Source organism: Scomber japonicus, chromosome 13, assembly GCF_027409825.1.
Source record: "Scomber japonicus isolate fScoJap1 chromosome 13, fScoJap1.pri, whole genome shotgun sequence".
NCBI classification, from domain to species: Eukaryota; Metazoa; Chordata; class Actinopteri; order Scombriformes; family Scombridae; genus Scomber; species Scomber japonicus.
Window position 1 is genome coordinate 962,779 of NC_070590.1, and position 21,198 is coordinate 983,976.

Here is a 21,198-nt window from a genome sequence, read left to right on the forward strand (position 1 = left end):
GTGTTAATATTTTTGGTTTTACTCACAGCATTGACTTTGTCACTAATATTCTCCCATATATCGCAGACATCCCAACTATGACTATCCTTGCAGCGCATGTCAGAGCGTCCTGATAGCGCTGTGATGTTGCTTATTAGACGCTTCTCTGTCTGCAGTCTGATGGAGTCAGAACGTTACTGACTGACTGTAGAGTTTGGTGGAGGAGGGATAATGGTATGAGGATGTTTTTCAGGGTTCGGCCTCTTAGTTCCAGTGGAGGGAGACTAGTACTATGTAACTTGTACTTCTGGTGTCTAAAATATGAATTTCTCACACAGATTTCAGCTCTTTTAAAGATTACTTTATTGTGATTGTATAGAACATACAACAAAATTCAGGTGCGCTAAAGACCGCACTCGTATATCAAAAAATAAATACATAGAAATCGTTGGGAATAAATAAATGCATCCATCCATCACTCATTATACTCTCATCTATTAAAGCAGTTTCTGACAGTTTGTGTTTATTGTTATGTTTTACAGCAGCAGCAGGAGGACCAGGAGGCCGGCAGCGTTTCTGTGGTTCTGGTTTGCGTTCTGCTCACGTTGATCGCTTTGGTCACAGCTGGCATTGTCATTGTTATCGGTAAGTTTTGTTTTTAACAACCAACGGAAACAGAGAGGGAAGTTCAACACTGACTCTGCTGTGAGAAAATGTTTTTTAGTTTAAATCATGAGAGGAAGCTGTGGTCAGTCAGTGGCACACACAGGCTGAACCAAAAAGTCGTTTCTCAGCAGCTCCTTGCAGTGCATTAGAGGAAAAGGGGTAGTAAAAAAAACTGTTAAAAACATTCAAATATGTAATAAAGTTAATAAAATATAAAATTCCATCATTCAGACTGACATGTAGCAGAATTTTGGATTGAATAAAAAAATGCATGAGTGACCTTTAATAAAGTGCCACACAAAGGAATTGTCTTTGCTAGATGAAGGGGGGGGGGGGGGGGGGGGTTGTATATGAGTGAGTGTGTTTTGTGGGGGAGGGGAGGGGCAGTCCATTCACCAGCCTCACAGCTTGTGAGACGAAGCTGTTCAGCATTCTGGATGTCCTGCTGTAGATGCTCCTGTACATCTTCCTAGACAGCAGCAGGGAGAACAGTCCGTGGGTTGATGAGGGTCCTTGATGATGGAGGACGCTCTGTGGATGCAGCGCTGCTTGTAGATCTCCATCAGAGAAGGCATAAGGGCACCAATGATTTAGCTGGCTGTTTTCATGATCCTGTTGAGCTGCTGTTGTTCGTAAGCCCTGCAGCTCCCAAACCAGGAAGTGAAGCTGTATGTAAGGATGCTTTCGATGGTGTCCCTGTAGAAGGTGGTGAGGTGAGGAGTCGGGAGATCTGCCTTTCTGAGCCTCCGGAGGGGGTGGAGACACAAAAACCACTTAATGAGACAGATTGTTTCTACAGTGATCATGTTTTCAGTCTCTGAGAGTAGTTCTGTGGAAGGCAGACGCTACTGAGCATGTGCAGAATCTCTCCAGTTTAGTCCAGTAGATCAGTGTTTAAAGCTCCTCTTACCTTTCTTGCATTTCACACAGCACTTTGAAAAAACTTGAACAGCAACAACCCCTCCTCCCTCCTATGCCCCCCCCGCACCCCCCCTCCACGAAGGCACACTACAATAAAATGTTCTAATATAGTTTTCTTTTTCCCCGTGGGAGCGGCTGGAGGTGGAAGCCGTGGCTGCTTTTGTCTGTCATTGTCAGTCGTTACTGTGTGTTTACGGCTATCTCCGTGGATCATGGATGTACTATAATGTTTTTCTGTCTCTGCAGGGAGAAGATGGAACCAACATAAAATGTAAGTTTCATTTATGACTCATCTGATCGGCTAACTTCGACTTCTTCTATATTTTAATATATCAACTTTTTTCATCGTAATGTTTCTCTGATGATAAATCATGACTCAGCAGAGACTTCATTAGTCAGCAGGGAGTCTCAGAGTCTCTGAGGCCTCATGAAGTCTCACCTGGAAACATCTGACACCTTCACATCATCACTGTGTTATCACCTTCATCACATTCACACGACTCAGTGATGCTGTGAAGTGTTCAAACTGAAACTCAGTGATGACAAAAAGGCACAACCACAAACCACAACCTACCAGTTTTAACCTTATTGTTCGGTATCACACTTTTCTGTTTCTCACAATAATAACTGTTTAGATCCTTTACTTCAGTAAAAATACCAATACTACTCTGAGCTTGATGTAGTATGCAGTATTACAGTAAAAGTACTGCAGTATTACAGTAAAAGTACTGCAGTATTATAGTGATGTAGTATGCAGTATTACAGTAAAAGTACTGCAGTATTATAGTGATGTAGTATGCAGTATTACAGTAAAAGTACTGCAGAAACTGATGGACGGAGACTAAAACATTGAGAGGAAACCTCTGAGGTTTCTCTGCTGACTGATAACACTCACTGAGCGCGCTCACCATGTTCGGACTCGTCCTGCAGCTGACGTGACACACACGTCTTTTTAATGTCACATGGTAAATGTTAAATGCAGAAGTGAGGGGAGCTCAGGGTGTGTTAGTGTGACCTCAAACCACAGTGTGTTCATAACCAACCAGCATAAAGCAACAAGACCAGTAAGTGACAGAAAAACTCATGAATACAACAGCACAGGATGTTTGTATCCTTCCAGTGATTCATGGATCATTACAGGAAATACTGACACCAAACAAAGAAGAACTGAACAGGTGATGAATCATGTGACTCTGTTTGTCTCTCAGCCCTCAGCAGCAGCAGCAGCAGCAGGAGGAGCAGCAGACCTACACTTCAGTCTGGTACAGCTGTAATTCGTCGGCTCTGGAGCTCCGCCGTCGAGTTACTACGGTGAGGAACATCTACCAGATCGACTGCTACAGTGAAGCCGTGTACAAGGTCTGTCCCCGAGGCCTGAGAGGACGACGAGCTGCAAACGAATAACACAAAGTGACAGCAGGAATCAGCTGAGAGACGGACCTGAACCGTCACAACAAACCAGACTCTGAAGCTTCAAGACTGCAGAGAAACCAACTACGAGTCCCAGAGGGCTTTGCTGCAAGACACATCCAATCAGAGAGCTTCAGACGGCGTCCACGTCATGTGATGATGGAGGATGTTGATGACCTGCAGGCGTTCAGGGGGGAATTCCAGAAAGGAGGTTCAACAAGCTCTGATTTTGACCCTGAACTGTGAGATGGGAAACTCTGAGTATCCGGTTCCAGAACAGCGGATCTGAATTAGTTCAATCAACTCTGAATATGTTCACCTTTGCTTCTTCTTCCTGCTCTCAACGAAGGCGGTCGCATTTCTCCCTCTCTCTCCTTTTCCCTTATCTTCCCTGCTTTGCTTCTCACGTCTCGTGCTGTCTTGTCTCAACTTGGAGCCTCTCTCTGCATTGCTCTCTAAATCTGAAATCATGGAATTGGTCAACTGGTCTCTCAACGCAATTGACAGAATTTTTTCGACGAGAAGCCTGGGTTCGGGGGAACCTGTCTGTCCTGATGGAACATTCGCCGCTGGTTACACGATGGACTCGTGGGAGAGATAGAGGGTCGTGTGCCTGGCGTTTCTTTCCGTTGAGGACATCGAGGATGTCTACATATTCGGAACCATGATAACAGGCTATTTGCTGATTGGATTAGGCATTGCCCTGGTGTATCGGAAAATTCGGGGTCGGTGTCAGCAGTGCAAATCTCCACAAAGCTGCCCGACATGATTGAGGGAGTGGGCAGAGCTGTTAGCACTCAGACTGCAATTATGAACCGCAACATGGAAAACATGGACAGAGCTATTAGTGCTCAGAATGTGGTCAAATCGCAACATGGGAATTATCTTGGAGAAGCTTTCGGCTTTTGGCGGGCAAAGGGATCGATCTGAAGACCAGTTATGGACAAGAGAGTAAGTCGTGTCTATTGAAATGCGACTGCTCGCCTCAACCCAAACAATCACAATCTAATCTGCATTCCGGCCTTCCGCAGCATCGGCCTTGGCCAAGGCCGCTGCTGAAGACAACTCCCCCATGAGAGCAGGGAGAAGCCCTGTATTCTTCTCCCTCCCTCCCTTCTTCACGGACACCTGTTGATTGTTGACTCGGACTGGGACACGATCAGGGACGTCTCCATGGCAACTTGCTGTGTTATCGCGATGAAACCCTACGAACTGAGGCACTGATTGTGAAGCTGGACGGAGAAACTCTCCGGGCTTATGTACACACACGCATCCATGGACACTTACACACATGCACATATACTACACTTCCCCACCCCCACATCCCACACCTTCACCGCTTTTACCCCCGGTGTGACAGGCGGGGTCCGATGGCGGCGCCGAATTTGGCTGCGGCCGCGGCTGGCTGCCTGTCTGAACTGGAACACCTCCCTCCCTCAATTTCAATATACTTGTACTTGTACTTGTACTCGTTATAATAGACAAATAAAGCCATTCCACCTTGATCATCAATGGAGCCCCGATACCTTGAGTCACCATGGCAACCACTGAGAAAACAAGCTCGAGGTACGTCACCTCACTGTAACTGGAGCTCCCCCTGCAGGCCTGTGGTGAATATTATCATATATTTCACAAACAGTAACACCGCTGCAGATGCTCAGGACAGAGAAGCATCATCAATGCTTAAGTTTTAATGCACCACTCCACTGACTTAACTTACCTCAATTAAAATTGTAGAATACAGGTGAAAAAGTGGTGTAACATATTTGGAAGCAGCTAAAAATTAAATAAAATAACATAATTCAGAAAAGTAAGGCACATTTTGCTGGGCTATGATTGTATTCATAGTTGATGTCGGCTATTAAACAAAGTACATATTAATTTGGTGGTTATTTCAACATGTAGTAATTTAAACCCCCAACAGAAAGCTGTTTAACACATATGTCCTCTCATCTAATATCCTGCTTAGTAGATTAACATTTTACACTATTTGACTTATTATACATATTGGAGTCATTGATTTTAAGACTAAAATGTGACGATGCGTACAATAAAATACTTCCTGAAAATAAGATGAACATTTGAGCTCTACTCTGCCGACAGAAAGAAGGCAGTGGACCGCAAGACAGGTGGAGGACTACCAGCACCTCTGACAGAGGCTGAGGAGAAAATGTTAAGAAATGATTGAGTGTAATGAAAAGTGATACCGATCTAACAGATTGAGAAGAAACGGACCATTCAAGTCTGGCAGCTTGCTTCAGGTCGGAGGAGACAGTTAGAAACTAGAATCTCAGGTTCACAGAGTCAGTTACCATGGTGACTGACTCAGAGTTCCAGTTACCATGGTGACTGACTCAGAGATTCGGTTACCTCTCTTTCTGGAACAGATAACAGAGTTTCCCTCATCTCAGGTTAACTTACTTATATTTAATTTAATTTAACATCAAACTACTTTTTATGTGTTTGTGTTAATATTTAAAGAAAATGAGCTGCTGCTTTTTATTGTATCAGCTCAGCATTTAAATCTTTCTGTGTAATATTTGTTAAGCATTAATGTATCAACTCTTTTATAAATCTGTAAATAATGAATAAAAGTTGAGAATGTGTTCTTATCTCTCATGTAGGGCTGAACGATTTATCGTTTTCTGATCGAAATTGCGATTTCAGACAACGCGATCATGTGATCGCCAAAGCTGCGGTTTTTGCAGCGCTCCTGACTGACCCAGGATCTGTTGTGTCAACTATTTTACACATACATGCCGTCTCCCTATCCAGCCAAGCTCACCAATCAGAAGCGGCATGCTACTCGTGGACAGGTCACGCTAACCAATGAGTATTAACCGGCTCCTTAATTATAATTATTCAGAAATAGCTTCAACTGGACCAGAAGCGGAGTTAGGGGATTTAATCCCCAAGAAAACCAGCAAGTCGGTCATTTGGGAGTGTTTCGGGTTTGGGGCTGCAGACGTGCACCAGAAACAGGTAGCCTACTGTGCAAATCCTGTCGCGCTAAAGTTGCAACATCCAGGGGAAACACAACCAATTTGTACCGGCACTTGAAAAATCAACACAAGCATTTGCATGACGAAAAAGTCCGGTGATGATACTCAGGCCCACTGTAGCAAACAGACTACAATTACAGCATGTTTTGCCAGTGTAACTCCGTGTGATAAGAGCAGCAGAGACACCGGGAGATGTCACTGTGAGATTTAAAAACCTCCGCACGCTGGACAGAAGATATATGATTCCCTCCCGCACCTACTTCAACCAGGTTGCCATCCCACAGCTGTACGCAGAGTGTAAATGCTGAGTGATGTAAAGATGTCAGGGAAGCGAGTATTATTGTTGATTAAGTACTTTTGGGATTTTATTTTTTCTGCACTTCACCCTGACTTGTGGCGTCAGCCTTTGTTTAAAAAAAAGATAGTTTTATTTTATTACCATTATTTGTCAAATTCACTTAAAAAGATAGTCCAGGTTTCTTAATATACAGTAGGGTTGAATAAAGTACCTTAACTGCTGCTATAGATGTTGATAAGCTAGCTCTCTTGAGCCATAAAAGACTGACCTTGACCTGCCTACTTGACTGTTGGGCAAGATCCTTTTGTCCTTTATTGGAATTGTTGAATTTTGTTTTTCTTATTACTTATTTAACACTGTTTAGTTTTTTTGGAATTGTTTTGTATTCTATTCAACTTTTTGCAATACTTCTTTTAAGTACTCTTTTAGTTATTCATTTGTAATAACTGCCATTGGTCTTTAGTTTTCATCCTTGCATTAGAGTAATAGCATTTAATGTTTTAATGTTACTGTACATTGTGAATATTGCACTGAAACTTGATTTGAAGGAAATCGTGAATCAAATCGAAATCGCAATATCTGCCAGAAAAATCGCAATTAGATCTTTTCCTAAAATCGTTCAGCCCTACTCTCATGTCTTCATGTTAACAGTGACCAGTTATTTTCTGCTATCAATATTAAAGCAGCTGCTGTTTGTCTCCATCTAGTGGCAGAAACACCACAACACAGCTCTGCTCATTTAAACATTTAAACAGCTCTGTGCTCCTCTTCTACACATCAAAACATGATCATTATAAACTTTATCTCTGTAGAACTTTTAAATACAAATGAAACTGTATGTACACCAAAAACTATTTAAAGTTGATACATTAATGTTTAACAAATATTACACACAGAAAGATTTAAATGCTGAGCTGATACAATAAAGAGCAGCAGCTCATTTTCTTTAAATATTAACACACAAACACATAAAAAGTAGTTTGATGCGATATTAAATTAAACCCAATGTTAGTAATAAATAAATGATTTATTTCTACATGTCATGTGTTGCTGTAGTTCTGCTCTCTGACCAGCAGGTGACGACACTGACTGCAGGATTACACTGTTGTAGAGCAGTTTGGTTTGTATTGATCAGTGATTTTAACACATTAACAGTGATGAAAAGTAACTAAGTACATTTACTCAAGTACTTTACTGTAGTACAGTTAGAGGTACTAGTACTTTACTGTATGTGACGGGGCGGCACTAAGCGCTCCGTCATCTCACGACCAGCGTGCATCTCTCTCTCTCTCTCTCTCTCTCTCGTCAGGAGCGCAGCCCTCCCACGACGCGCTGGTTAAACTGTTTACTGTTTTACATGGTCCTGGACTTCCATAAACTTTTCCCCCACAGTACAACTACTTTTTCCCCTGTTGCTGGCGTACGAGGGTGCACACTCGGCACCGACGCAACACACACACACACAAAACACACTTACCTGCTGCTGCTGCCTCTGCTTACTGCAGAACCGGGCCAAACCGAGGCACTTCCAGGTTACCTCATTAATAGTAGTGATCGGCGCGCTTCAGAAGATCATGTGATCACGGACTGAACCATTAATGGTGAATGGACAGATATTTATGCCCTGTTATTATTTTTGTATGGTTTTGGCATCATCTGTATGGCGAGAAAGTAGTGCCACTTTTATATATAGGATTTTGTCATGGATCTGTGCTCTGTGTATTAATGTGGTGGACTGTACATGGAGATGGGATAATTTGTTAATTGGTATGCCCAGGGGCGGGGCTAGGGGGGTATATAGGAGTGAGCTGTTTGCAGGGTGGGGGGGTTGGCTCTTGAAGCGTTGAGCTGCCAGTTTTGGAGATCTCTGTGTAAATAGTTTTTGTTACTTTATTTTTGTATTTTCCTTTTTTTTCTTGCCACTGTAAATATTTTTCCACCCCTCATCACTGCCAGTTGTGGGACTTGGTGTGAATAAAAAACAACCATTGCACTGAAGTCTCGTCGTCTGAGCCATCTTTACCACCTTTGCTGAAAACGAACCCGTGACACTGTAGTACATTTTGAGGTACTAGTACTTTACTGTAGTACATTTTGAGGTACTAGTACTTTACTGTAGTATTTCCATTAAAGTACTGCAGCAGCGTTACCAAACTTAGTTTCCCCGTCTGTCACGTTGGGGCCAGCCAATGAAATGTAAGTTCTGTATGTATGAAGGTTTAATTCCCTCTATGTTTATCTCCTCTACTGTCTGACAGTTCATCAGTTTCATGTTTGTTTGTAATTTCAGACAAAATGTAACCAAGAAACAGCCAAGATTACTGTTTTACTGATTATTGATTATTTACTTTTGTCCACATAGATTTGTTATAAATTCATATATATTCAGTCTGATGTTCAGATCCAGGAAACAGCTGATACTGAAGCCAAACTCTTATTCTTTTTTGGGGCATTGACACCTTTTTATTAACAGTGGTGAGACAGGAAATCATGGGAGAGAAGGGGGGATGTGACATGCAGCACCAGGAAGTCTTATTCTGACCAGGTTTTTAACACTCTGCTAAAAACAGGAACATCAGACCAAACCACAGCAGCCTGAACTGATGAAAACTTTCAGCAGCTTTAAAACAGTCAGTTAGTCAGTTAGTCATCATGATGACGGTCAGACGCTTCAACTCTCTGCTGCTGCTCGCTCTGCTCACAGGTATCTGCTCTTTATATTCACTTTACATCATCAACACTTTACACAGGAAATAATACAATAAGTCATAATGTTAATAAACTTTATTTAGACAGTTTTGCATGTTTCATTCACAAAGTGCAGCTCAGAATAATCAGCAAGTTCAAAAGAAAACAGACAATTGAAACAGTTCAAATATTAAGAGTCTCTTCAGGATGTGATGAAAACCAACATGATCTGTTTATCATCAGATCTTTAAGTGAAGACGCAGAATTTAGATTTGAGTTGCTGACTGGAAGGATCTGAAACACAAAGTTGAAGCTGTTTAAGTCATTAACAGACTCTGTTTGTCTTTCTGTCTTCAGTCAGTGGATCCAGCAGCACGAAGGTTGTTGGTCGAGCAGGTGAGGACGTCACTCTGCCCTGTAAATATGACATCACAAGTAACGGACCAACAGAAGTTTTTTGGAATCGAGTATCACTTTTAGGCTGGGGCGAAGAGATCATCTCCACAGACGGATATAATGTGACAACCAGAGCTTCCAGCAGGTATCAGTTACTGGGACGACTGGAGGATGGAGATGTTTCTCTGACGATCCTGAACACCACAGAGGAAGATGCTGGACTGTACGGATGCAGAGTGGAGATAGCTGGTTGGTTAAATGATGAAAAACATCACATTGATCTGACCATTGAGAAAGGTAAGAAATGGTTTTATAGAATAATAAAGTTTGTGCAGGAAGTTACTTGAAGGATGAAGGTGAAGCTTCTTATTCTACTTATGTTCAGTGTTCAGAGGTTTGATGAAGTGAAGGTCCTGAACATCATAATGTCCGTGTTATGTTTCAGTACCTTGAAGTAGCATTGTAGTTACATCATCAAATAAATACAGTAGAATTCATTTATTAGTATTTACACTGAACGTGTGAGATTCAAATAAATAATAAAATAAGTTAAATAAAAATGATTTCTTATATCAAATAAAGAAATAAAGCTTTTGATTGTGCTTCTTAAATAAAGTGCTGAGTTAATTTTACTTTTAAATTTAAAGCATAAACTTAATTTCACATATAATAACTTCTCCGTGTCTCACTGACAGTCGAATTTGTTTGGCTGATTAGAGTCACGTGAGCAGATTGATGAACATTGGTCTGTGAGTTTCTGAGGGTCGTTCCTCTTTCACCGTAATAGTTGGAGAGGCTGCGACCGAATATTTCATCAGTTACAGGTCCGCCTATTAGTGACCTCTGATTTTCAGCATTATCAATTAATCTACCAATCAATAACTTGATTAATTGATTTTTAATCTGATTTGTTAAGCATATTTCAAAAGGATCCTTGTTTTGTTTTTTTTACCAACAGTCCAAACCTCAAAGATAATCACTTTATTATCATAGAAGATAAAAACTAGAAAAGATGGAATCAGTGAATTTATTCCATTTATGATTTAAACATTACTGAACTGATTGTTTGACGACTATAATTTGATGTTTTTATACCTAAATGATCAAATATGTGATTTCTGATCTGCCTCTTTCATTCAATGTGATGTTAGAGAGAAGCTGGATGAAACCTGTTGGAGTGAAGATTTCACTCCTACATGTTCTCCAGATTTTAGCTGCTAACAGCCCTGAAAGTGTTGTAGACTCTGTTTGTCTTTCTGTCTTCAGTCAGCAGGAAGGTTGTTGGTCGAGCAGGTGAGGACGTCACTCTGCCCTGTAAATATGACATCAAGAAACACGGACCAACAGCAGTTTGTTGGGGTCGAGGACCAGTGTCAACTTTTGATTCAGGCTGCAACAACCAGATCATCTCCACAAACGGATATAAAGTGATAACCAGAGCTCCCAGGTATCAGTTACTGGGACGACTGGAGGATGGAGATGTTTCTCTGACGATCCTGAAGACCACAGAGGAAGATGCTGGACGGTACGGATGCAGAGTGGAGATATCTGGGCTGTTAAATGATGAAATACATCACATCGATCTGACCATTGAGAAAGGTAAGAAATCATAAAAAAGACTGAATTGTTTTCCTGACAGAATATTTATGTGAGATCCATAAACTCCAGGACTGTCCACGACTTGAGACCCGTTACCATGTTACTGTAATCTGATAACAGCCTCATGTTTAATCTATAGTCATTAATGTTGTCATGGAGATTGTAGTTTTCACTGAACTTCCTTATTGATATTTTGCTCTTTAACTTTAGTCAACTTGTAAAGTCCTTGTTTAATGTGTGTAATTAGTTTTGCTGACTGAAGCTTACATTGAAAAGGACTCTTCAGTTTGTGTTGAAGGACACTCAGAAGTGTTGAATGAGCTTCTATAAATGAGCCTGAAGACTCTGTTTTAATGCTGTCCTTCATCATCTGTGATGTTAAAACTTCACATTTCCACAGTCAGAGAAATAAAAAGTGTGCGTCCTGGTTTTAGTTCAGTTGTAAAGTCAGAGCGTCTCTCCTGATTGGCTGAAGAGTGGATGACATCAGACAGTAGAGACGCTGGTACTCGTCTGTTTAAACTTCACTACATTTAACACCTGAGCTGAGAGCATCAGAGTCACAAACACAGTGGCTCTGTCCTCTGTTTCCACCACAGTTAATACAGACATTACTGATGTTACTGATGTTAATGAGTTCTGTTAATGTGACTCTGATTTCTGTTTCATCTCCGTCGACCTCGTCAACACCAACCACAGAAACGACTGAACAGACTCCACAGACAGAACAGACGATAAACACATCAGATATGACTCCAACACACACTAAACAGAAGACATTTTATTTTCCACTCTGAGTGGAAAATAAAATGTCTTCATCATTAACCTTTAAACCAGAATCTCTAATAAAACATCCAGACCTTTTTTATCTTGACATCATCTGCTGCTCTACAAACAGCTGCTTTCATTTCGTCCTGCAGGTCAGGTCACCGCTACAACTTCCTCAAACAGCATCGACTCTGAGGTGAGAGACAAAGATTTCCTGTGTTAAAGGACAAGATGAAACTGTGAAAACATTTCTGTGGTTTATTTTATACTTCTGTCATAAAGTTCACACACATTTCAGCAACAAGCTGCATTAGAGGCTGGACGTGATAAAGACAGTTAGTTTGTATAATTTCTTTAAATTAATTAAAAGTGTTTTGTGGATGTGATAAAAGCTCCTGTAGGTGTAATGAACAGCTGTCCTGATAAAGTAACATTTGGCGGGAATTAGTAGATTTAATCAAAGAAGTGGATTTTTAATCTTTTATACTGATGCTTTAGTCAGAAGAATTAATAAAAATGAGACTACTACTATGTAACTTGTACTTTTGTATATAAAAATATGAATTTCTCACAGATTTCAGTTGTATTTAAGCTGTTTCTGACAGTTTGTGTGTTTTTGTTTTACAGCGGAAGGATGAAGGGAATGCATATATCATCATTCTGGTGTGCGTTCTGCTCGTGTTAGTCTGTTTGGTCACAGCAGGCGTCACCTTTAGCAGTAAGTTTTGTTTTTAACAACCAACAGAATCAGACACAGAGAGGAAGCTGTGGTCAGTCGGCCATGATGGAGGTCATGTGATCTGTTGCTAGGCAATGAAATATGAAAGAGATGATTAGTATTGATTGACTATTTTCAGCCTTTCAGGTTTCAATAATGGACAAAACCAACTTAATAAGACAAATTGTTTCTACAGTGATCATGTTTTCAGTCTCAGAGTAGTTCTGTGTAAGGCAGACGCTACTGAGCATGTGCAGGAACTCTCCAGTTTAATCCAGTATATCAGTGTTTAACTTGATTCTTTATTCATGTTTTTATTCCTGATGTTTTTCTGTCTCTGCAGGGAGAAGATGGAACCAACATAAAATGTAAGTTTCATTTATGACTCATCTGATTGGCTAACTTCGACTTCGACTGTGAAGTGTTCAAACTGAAACTCAGCGATGAAAAGAACCACAAACCACACAACTTATTTCTGTTCAGTGACCAAAACTTCATATTTAAACATTTTCTCGTTAGTTCCCACCCATCCCCCGATATTAATAAAACAAATGTACAAGTGCAGGAAGTATTCAGATCCTTTACTTCAGTAAAAATACAAATACAGCAAAGTAAAACTACTCTGAGCTTGATGTAGTTCAAGTACAACAGTAAAAGTTGTGGTTTGGTCCCTGGAGAGCTGGAGAGTGTTTTCTTTCAGCAGAAACAGAAACTGATGGACGGAGACTAAAACGTTGAGAGGAAACCTCTGAGGTTTCTCTGCTGACTGATAACACTCACTGAGCGCGCTCACCATGTTCGGACTCGTCCTGCAGCTGACGTGACACACATGTCTTTTTAATGTCACATGGTAAATGTTAAATGCAGAAGTGAGGTGAGCTCAGTGTGTGTTAGTGTGAGCTCAAACCACAGTGTGTTCATAACCAACCAGCATAAAGCAACAAGACCAGTAAGTGACAGAAAAACTCATGAATACAACAGCACAGGATGTTTGTATCCTTCCAGTGATTCATGGATCATTACAGGAAATACTGACACCAAACAAAGAATAACTGAACAGGTGATGAATCATGTGACTCTGTTTGTGTCTCAGCCCTCAGCAGCAGCAGCAGCAGCAGGATCAGGAGGAGGAGCAGCAAGAGGAGGAGCCGGAGCAGATGTACAGTGTGATCCAGTCCGGGTCTGACCCGCCGGCTGTGGAGCTCCAAAACCAAGGTGACGGCGATGGCGGTGTGTATGAGGTCTGTCCCTGAGGCCTGACAGGACGACGATAGATGGCGCCCACGTCATGTGATGATGGAGGATGTTGATGACCTGCAGGCGTTCAGGTCATGAAGACGAATGATTGTTTTTATATTTAATTTAATATCACATCAAACTACTTTTTATGTGTTTGTGTGTTAATATTTAAAGAAAATGAGCTGCTGCTTTTTATTGTATCAGCTCAGCATTTAAATCTTTCTGTGTGTAATATTTGTTAAACATTAATGTATCAACTCTTTTATAAATCTGTAAATAATGAATAAAAGTTGAGAATGTGTTCTTATCTCTCATGTCTTCATGTTAACAGTGACCAGTTATTTTCTGCTATAAATATTAAAGCAGCTGCTGTTTGTCTCCATCTAGTGGCAGAAACACCACAACACAGCTCTGCTCATTTAAACATTTAAACAGCTCTGTGCTCCTCTTCTACACATCAAAACATAATGCTGTAGTTCTGCTCTCTGACCAGGAGGTGGAGACAGTATTTCCATTAAAGTTCTGCAGCAGTGTTCCCAAACTTAGTTTCCCCGTCTGTCACGCTGGGGCCAGCCAATGAAATGTAAGTTCTGTATGTATGAAGGTTTAATTCCCTCTATGTTTATCTCCTCTACTGTCTGACAGTTCATCAGTTTCATGTTTGTTTGTAATTTCAGACAAAATTTAACCAAGAAACAGCCAAGATTACTGTTTTACTGATTATTGATTATTTACTTGTGTCCACATAGATTTGTTATAAATTCATATATATTCAGTCTGATGTTCAGATACAGGAAACAGGTGATACTGAAGGCAGCCAACAGGAAGTCTTATTCCTTATTCTTCTTATTCTTTTGGGCATAGACACCTTTTTATTAACAGTGGTGAGACAGGAAATCATGAGAGAGAAGGGGGGGATGTGACCTGCAGCACCAGGAAGTCTTATTCTGACCAGGTTTTTAACACTCTGCTAAAAACAGGAACATCAGACCAAACCACAGCAGCCTGAACTGATGAAAACTTTCAGCAGCTTTAAAACAGTCAGTTAGTCATCATGATGACGGTCAGACGCTTCAACTCTCTGCTGCTGCTCGCTCTGCTCACAGGTATCTGCTCTTTATATTCACTTTACATCATCAACACTTTACACAGGAAATAATACAATAAGTCATAATGTTAATAAACTTTATTTAGACAGTTTTGCATGTTTCATTCACAAAGTGCAGCTCAGAATAATCAGCAAGTTCAAAAGAAAATAGACAATTGAAACAGTTCAAATATTAAGAGTCTCTTCAGGATGTGATGAAAACCAACATGATCTGTTTATCATCAGATCTTTAAGTGAAGACGCAGAATTTAGACTTGAGTTGCTGACTGGAAGGATCTGAAACACAAAGTTGAAGCTGTTTAAGTCATTAACAGACTCTGTTTGTCTTTCTGTCTTCAGTCAGTGGATCCAGCAGCAGGAAGGTTGATGGTCGAGCAGGTGAGGACGTCACTCTGCCCTGTAAATATGACATCAAGGGTAACGGACCAAGGGCAGTTTTTTGGGGTCAAGGACCACTATCACTTTTAGGCTGGGGCGAAAAGATCATCTCCACTGTCTGGGACAACCAGATCATCTCCACAGACGGATCTAAAGTGACAACCAGAGCTTCCAGCAGGTATCAGTTACTGGGACGACTGGAGGATGGAGATGTTTCTCTGACGATCCTGAAGACCACAAAGGAAGATGCTGGACTGTACGGATGCAGAGTGGAGATACCTGGTTGGTTCAATGATAAAAGACATCTCATCGATCTGACCATTAAGAAAGGTAAGAAATGGTTTTATAAAATAATAAAGTTTTTGCAGGAAGTTACTTGAAGGACGAAGGTGAAGCTTCTTATTCTACTTATGTTCAGTGTTCAGAGGTTTGATGAAGTGAAGGTCCTGAACATCATAATGTCCGTGTTATTTTTCAGTACCTTGAAGTAGCATTGTAGTTACATCATCAAATAAATACAGCAGAATTCATTTATTAGTATTTACACTGAACGTGTGAGATTCAAATAAATAATAAAATAAGTTAAATAAAAATGATTTCTTATACCAAATAAAGAAATAAAGCTTTTGATTGTGCTTCTTAAATAAAGTGCTTAGTTAATTTTACTTTTAAAGTTAAACCATAAACTTAATTTCACATATAATAACTTCTCCGTGTCTCACTGACAGTCGGATTTGTTTGGCTGATTAGCATCACGTGAGCAGATTGATGAACATTGGTCTGTGAGTTTCTGAGCGTCGTTCCTCTTTTACCGTAATAGTTGGAGAGGCTGCGACCGAATATTTAATCAGTTACAGGTCCGCCTATTAGTGACCTCTGATTTTCAGCATTATCAATTAATCTACCAATCAATAACTTGATTAATTGATTTTTAATCTGATTTGTTAAGCATCATTTTCAACAGTCCAAACCTAAAAGATAATCACTTTACTATCATAGAGCATAAAAACTAGAAAATCTTCATATTTTCAAAGATGGAATCAGTGAATTTATTCCATTTATGATTTAAACATTACTGAACTGATTATTTGACGACTATAATTTGATGCTCTTATACCTAAATGACCAAATTTTGTGATTTCTGACCTGCTGCCTCTTTCATTAAATGTGATGTTAGAGAGAAGCTGGATGAAACCTGTCAGAGTGAAGATTTTAGCTGCTAACAGCCCTGAAAGTGTTGTAGACTCTGTTTGTCTTTCTGTCTTCAGTCAGCAGGAAGGTTGTTGGTCGAGCAGGTGAGGACGTCACTCTGCCCTGTAAATATGACATCAAGAAACACGGACCAACGTCAGCTTGTTGGGGTCGAGGATCAGTATCAACTTCAGGCTGCAACAACCAGATCATCTACACAAACGGATATAAAGTGAGAACCAGACCTCCCAGCAGGTATCAGTTACTGGGACGAATGGAGGATGGAGATGTTTCTCTGACGATCCTGAAGACCACAGAGGAAGATGCTGGACTGTACGGATGCAGAGTGGACATATATGGGCCATTCAATGATGAAACACATCACATCGATCTGAGCATTGAGAAAGGTAAGAAATCATTAAAATGATCAGATTGTTTTCCTCACAGAATATTTATGTGAGATAAACTCATAAACATAAACTTGAGGACTGTCTATGACTTTAGACCCGTTACCATAGTTACAGTAAACTGATAACAGCTGCATGAGTCTCATGTTTTATCTGTACAGGCTGATTTATGGAAGGTTTTGTGCAATGTGATTGGACAGTGTCACGAACGTCGTCATGGAGATCGTAGTTTTCACTGAACTTCCTTATTGATATTTTGCTCTTTAACTTTAGTCAACTTGTAAAGTCCTTGTTTAATGTGTGTAATTAGTTTTGCTGACTGAAGCTTAAATTGAAAAGGACTCTTCAGTTTGTGTTGAAGGACACTCAGAAGTGTTGAATGAGCTTCTATAAATGAGCCTGAAGACTCTGTTTTAATGCTGTCCTTCATCATCTGTGATGTTAAAACTTCACATTTCCACAGTCAGAGAAATAAAAAGTGTGCGTCCTGGTTTTAGTTCAGTTGTAAAGTCAGAACGTCTCTCCTGATTGGCTGAAGAGTGGATGACATCAGACAGTAGAGACGCTGGTACTCGTCTGTTTAAACTTCACTGCATTTAACACCTGAGCTGAGAGCATCAGTTACAAACACCGTGGCTCTGTCCTCTGTTTCCACCACAGGTAATACAGACATTACTGATGTTACTGATGTTAATGAGTTCTTGTCAACCTCGTCAACACCAACCACAGAAACGACTGAACAGACTCCACAGACAGAACAGACGATAAACACATTAGGTACGACTCCAACACACACTAAACATGCTCTCAGAGTGGAAAATAAAATGTCTTCATCATTAACCTTTAAACCAGAATCTCCGGTAAAACATCCAGACCTTTTTTTTCTTGACATCATCTGCTGCTCTAAAAACAGCTGCTTTCATTTCCTCGTCCTGTAGGTCAGGTCACCGTTACAACTTCCTCAAACAGCATCGACTCTGAGGTGAGATATAAAGATTTCCTGTGTTAAAGGACAAGATGAAGCTGTGAAAACATTTCTGTGGTTTATTCACTTCTGTCATAAAGTTCACACACATTTCTACAACAAGCTGCATTAGAGGCTGGACGTGATAAAGACAGTTAGTTTGTATAATTTCTTTAAATTAATTAAAAGTGTTTTGTGGATGTGATAAAAGCTCCTGTAGGTGTAATGAACAGCTGACCTGATGATTCAGCAGGTTAATCTTTTATACTGATGCTTTAGTCAGAAGAATTAATAAAAATGAGACTACTACTGTGTAACTTGTACTTTTGATGTCTAAAATATGAATTTCTCACAGATTTCAGTTGTATTTAAAGCTCACAGTTTGTGTGTTTTTGTTTTACAGCAGCAGCAGGATAAGGATAAAGAGAAGAAGAAGAGAGATGTCATCATTCTGGTGTGCGTTCTGCTCATGTTGGTCGGTTTGGTCACAGCAGGCGTCACCTTTAGCAGTAAGTTTTGTTTTTAACAACCAACAGAATCAGAGAGGGAAGTAAAAGGTTTTTTATTTAAATCATGAGAGGAAGCTGTGGTCAGTCGGCCATGATGGAGGTCATGTGATCTGTTGCTAGGCAATGAAATATAAAAGAGATGATTAGTATTGGTTGACTATTTTCAGCCTTTCAGGTTTCAATAATGGACAAAAACAACTTAATAAGACAGATTGGTTCTACAGTGATCATGTTTTCAGTCTCAGAGTAGTTCTGTGTAAGGCAGACGCTACTGAGCATGTGCAGAAACTCTCCAGTTTAATCCAGTATATCAGTGTTTAACTTGATTCTTTATTCATGTTTTTATTCCTGATGTTTTTCTGTCTCTGCAGGGAGAAGATGGAACCAACATAAAATGTAAGTTTCATTTATGACTCATCTGATTGGCTAACTTCAAAATCTTTAAATTGAAAAAACTGCATCATAAACCTGAATTAGAGTCCAGTAAAAGATCTGATGTGATGTGTTGTGTAGGAGTTTGTGGTAAATAAAAAGTTGTTACGTTTCTCTGATGATAAATCATGACTCAGCAGAAACTTCATTAGTCAGCAGGGAGTCTCAGAGTCTCTGAGGCCTCATGAAGTCTCACCTGGAAACATCTGACACCTTCACATCATCACTGTGTTATCACCTTCATCACATTCACACGACTCAGTGAAGCTGTGAAGTGTTCAAACTGAAACTCAGTGTGACAAAAAGGCACAACCACAAACCACAATCTTCCAGTTTTAACCTTATTGTTCGGTATCACGTTTCTGTTTCTCACGAAAAGTAAAAATACAAATACAGCAAAGTAAAACTACTCTGAGCTTGATGAAGTTAAAGTATTACAGTAAATCAACCTGATTTGAAAGTTACTGATAAATTGAGCATGTTGAAGCTGGAGAGTTTTTTTCTTTCAGCAGAAACAGAAACTGATGGACGGAGACTAAAACGTTGAGAGGAAACCTCTGAGGTTTCTCTGCTGACTGATAACACTCACTGAGCGCGCTCACCATGTTCGGACTCGTCCTGCAGTTGACGTGACACACACGTCTTTTTAATGTCACACGGTAAATGTTAAATGCAGAAGTGAGGGGAGCTCAGGGTGTGTTAGTGTGAGCTCAAACCACACTGTGTTCATAACAAACCAGTATAAAGCAACAAGACCAGTAAGTGACAGAAAAACTCATGAACACAACAGCACAGGATGTTTGTATCCTTCCAGTGATTCATGGATCATTACAGGAAATACTGACACCAAACAAAGAAGAACTGAACAGGTGATGAATCATGTGACTCTGTTTGTGTCTCAGCTCTCAGCAGCATCAGCAGCAGCAGCAGCAGGAGCCGGAGCTGATGTACAGTGTGATCCAGTTCAGCTCAGATCCGCCGGCTGTGGAGCTCCAAAACCAAGGTCCTGCGATAGAGAACATCTACCAGAGCGATGCCGATGGCAACGGCGATGCTGGCGGCGATGGCGGCGGTGTGTACGAGGTCTGTCCCTGAGGCCTGAGAGGACGATGACAGACGGCGTCCACGTCATGTGATGATGGAGGATGTTGATGACCTGCAGGCGTTCAGGTCATAAAGACAACTGCTTGTTTTTATATTTAATTTAATATCACATCAAACTACTTTTTATGTGTTTGTGTGTTAATATTTAAAGAAAATGAGCTGCTGCTTTTTATTGTATCAGCTCAGCATTTAAATCTTTCTGTGTGTAATATTTGTTAAACATTAATGTATCAACTCTTTTATAAATCTGTAAATAATGAATAAAAGTTGAGAATGTGTTCTTATCTCTCATGTCTTCATGTTAACAGTGACCAGTTATTTTCTGCTATCAATATTAAAGCAGCTGCTGTTTGTCTCCATCTAGTGGCAGAAACACCACAACACAGCTCTGCTCATTTAAACATTTAAACAGCTCTGTGCTCCTCTTCTACACATCAAAACATCATCATTATAAACTTTATCTATGGAGAACTTTTCAATATGAATTAAACTAGTTTTGACGGGTCACAGCTATCAGTGAACTGCAGCTCCACACTACTGTCGCTTCTACAGACCACAGACTACGACCAGGTGGATTATGTTTATTACACACAGTTATCTCCTAAAACACAGCATACAGCACAGAAAGTCCTCTTGTCTCTGTGTAGTTCAATAAACAATAAAATAAAATACACAAATCTTTTCATATAAAACAGAAACAAAAATTACATCCTAGTGTGATCGTATAGTGTATATTGTTATTCCACAAAACCCCCACATAATCCATTATGTGACATAAAACTGATTTTAAGAAGACTTTCCACATTTACCATGAGGTAAAAATACACTAAATTCAGAGCTAGCTGAATGAATGTGAGTCTTTTGGCAGCTCTCACACATGAAAAGTAACATAACAAAATGCACAACATATGACCTGAAACACAGCATACAGCACAGCGATGGTGTGAAAAGTATCATCAGCCTCAGGATAGTCTGAACAACACATGAAATGGGGGTAAGCATTTAAGATATTTTATACGGTGGCCCTGAAGGGTAAACACAACGACATTGGCTGTGTCCCAATTTGGTCCAAATTGCGAGGCTGCATCCTCGAAGTGCGCATTTCGAGGCCGATTACGTCACAACGCCGCGCGAAGGCTGTCCCAATTCGAAGAGTCCTTCAAATGCAGCCTTGAAATGCGGCCTTCTTTTCCCTCTTTTTCGAGGATGCATCGTTACTATCCTTCGCGGCCTCCCAAATCCCAAGATCCTTTGCGGCGCTGTTTAGTGCCGCGAAAACACAACAATGGCGACACCAACAGGTGAAGACTCTTCATTCAAGTGTAAGTATTGGTTTGTTTTATTTAATTATTTTTACTTATTACTACTTATACTTTTATACTTTTACTAATTACTTATATTTTATTACTTGACTTATATCT

At 40.2% G+C, this 21,198-nt stretch overlaps 1 long non-coding RNA gene across 1 annotated transcript; it reads left to right on the forward strand.

Annotated features, from left to right (window-relative positions):
• The first annotated feature begins 535 nt into the window (after nucleotides 1–535).
• LOC128371870 (uncharacterized) lies at nucleotides 536–19,609 on the forward strand. The gene is made up of 3 exons (XR_008322828.1): nucleotides 536–624; nucleotides 1,813–1,837; nucleotides 19,576–19,609. It is a non-coding gene; the product is annotated as an uncharacterized LOC128371870 (long non-coding RNA).
• The last annotated feature ends 1,589 nt before the right edge of the window (nucleotides 19,610–21,198 follow it).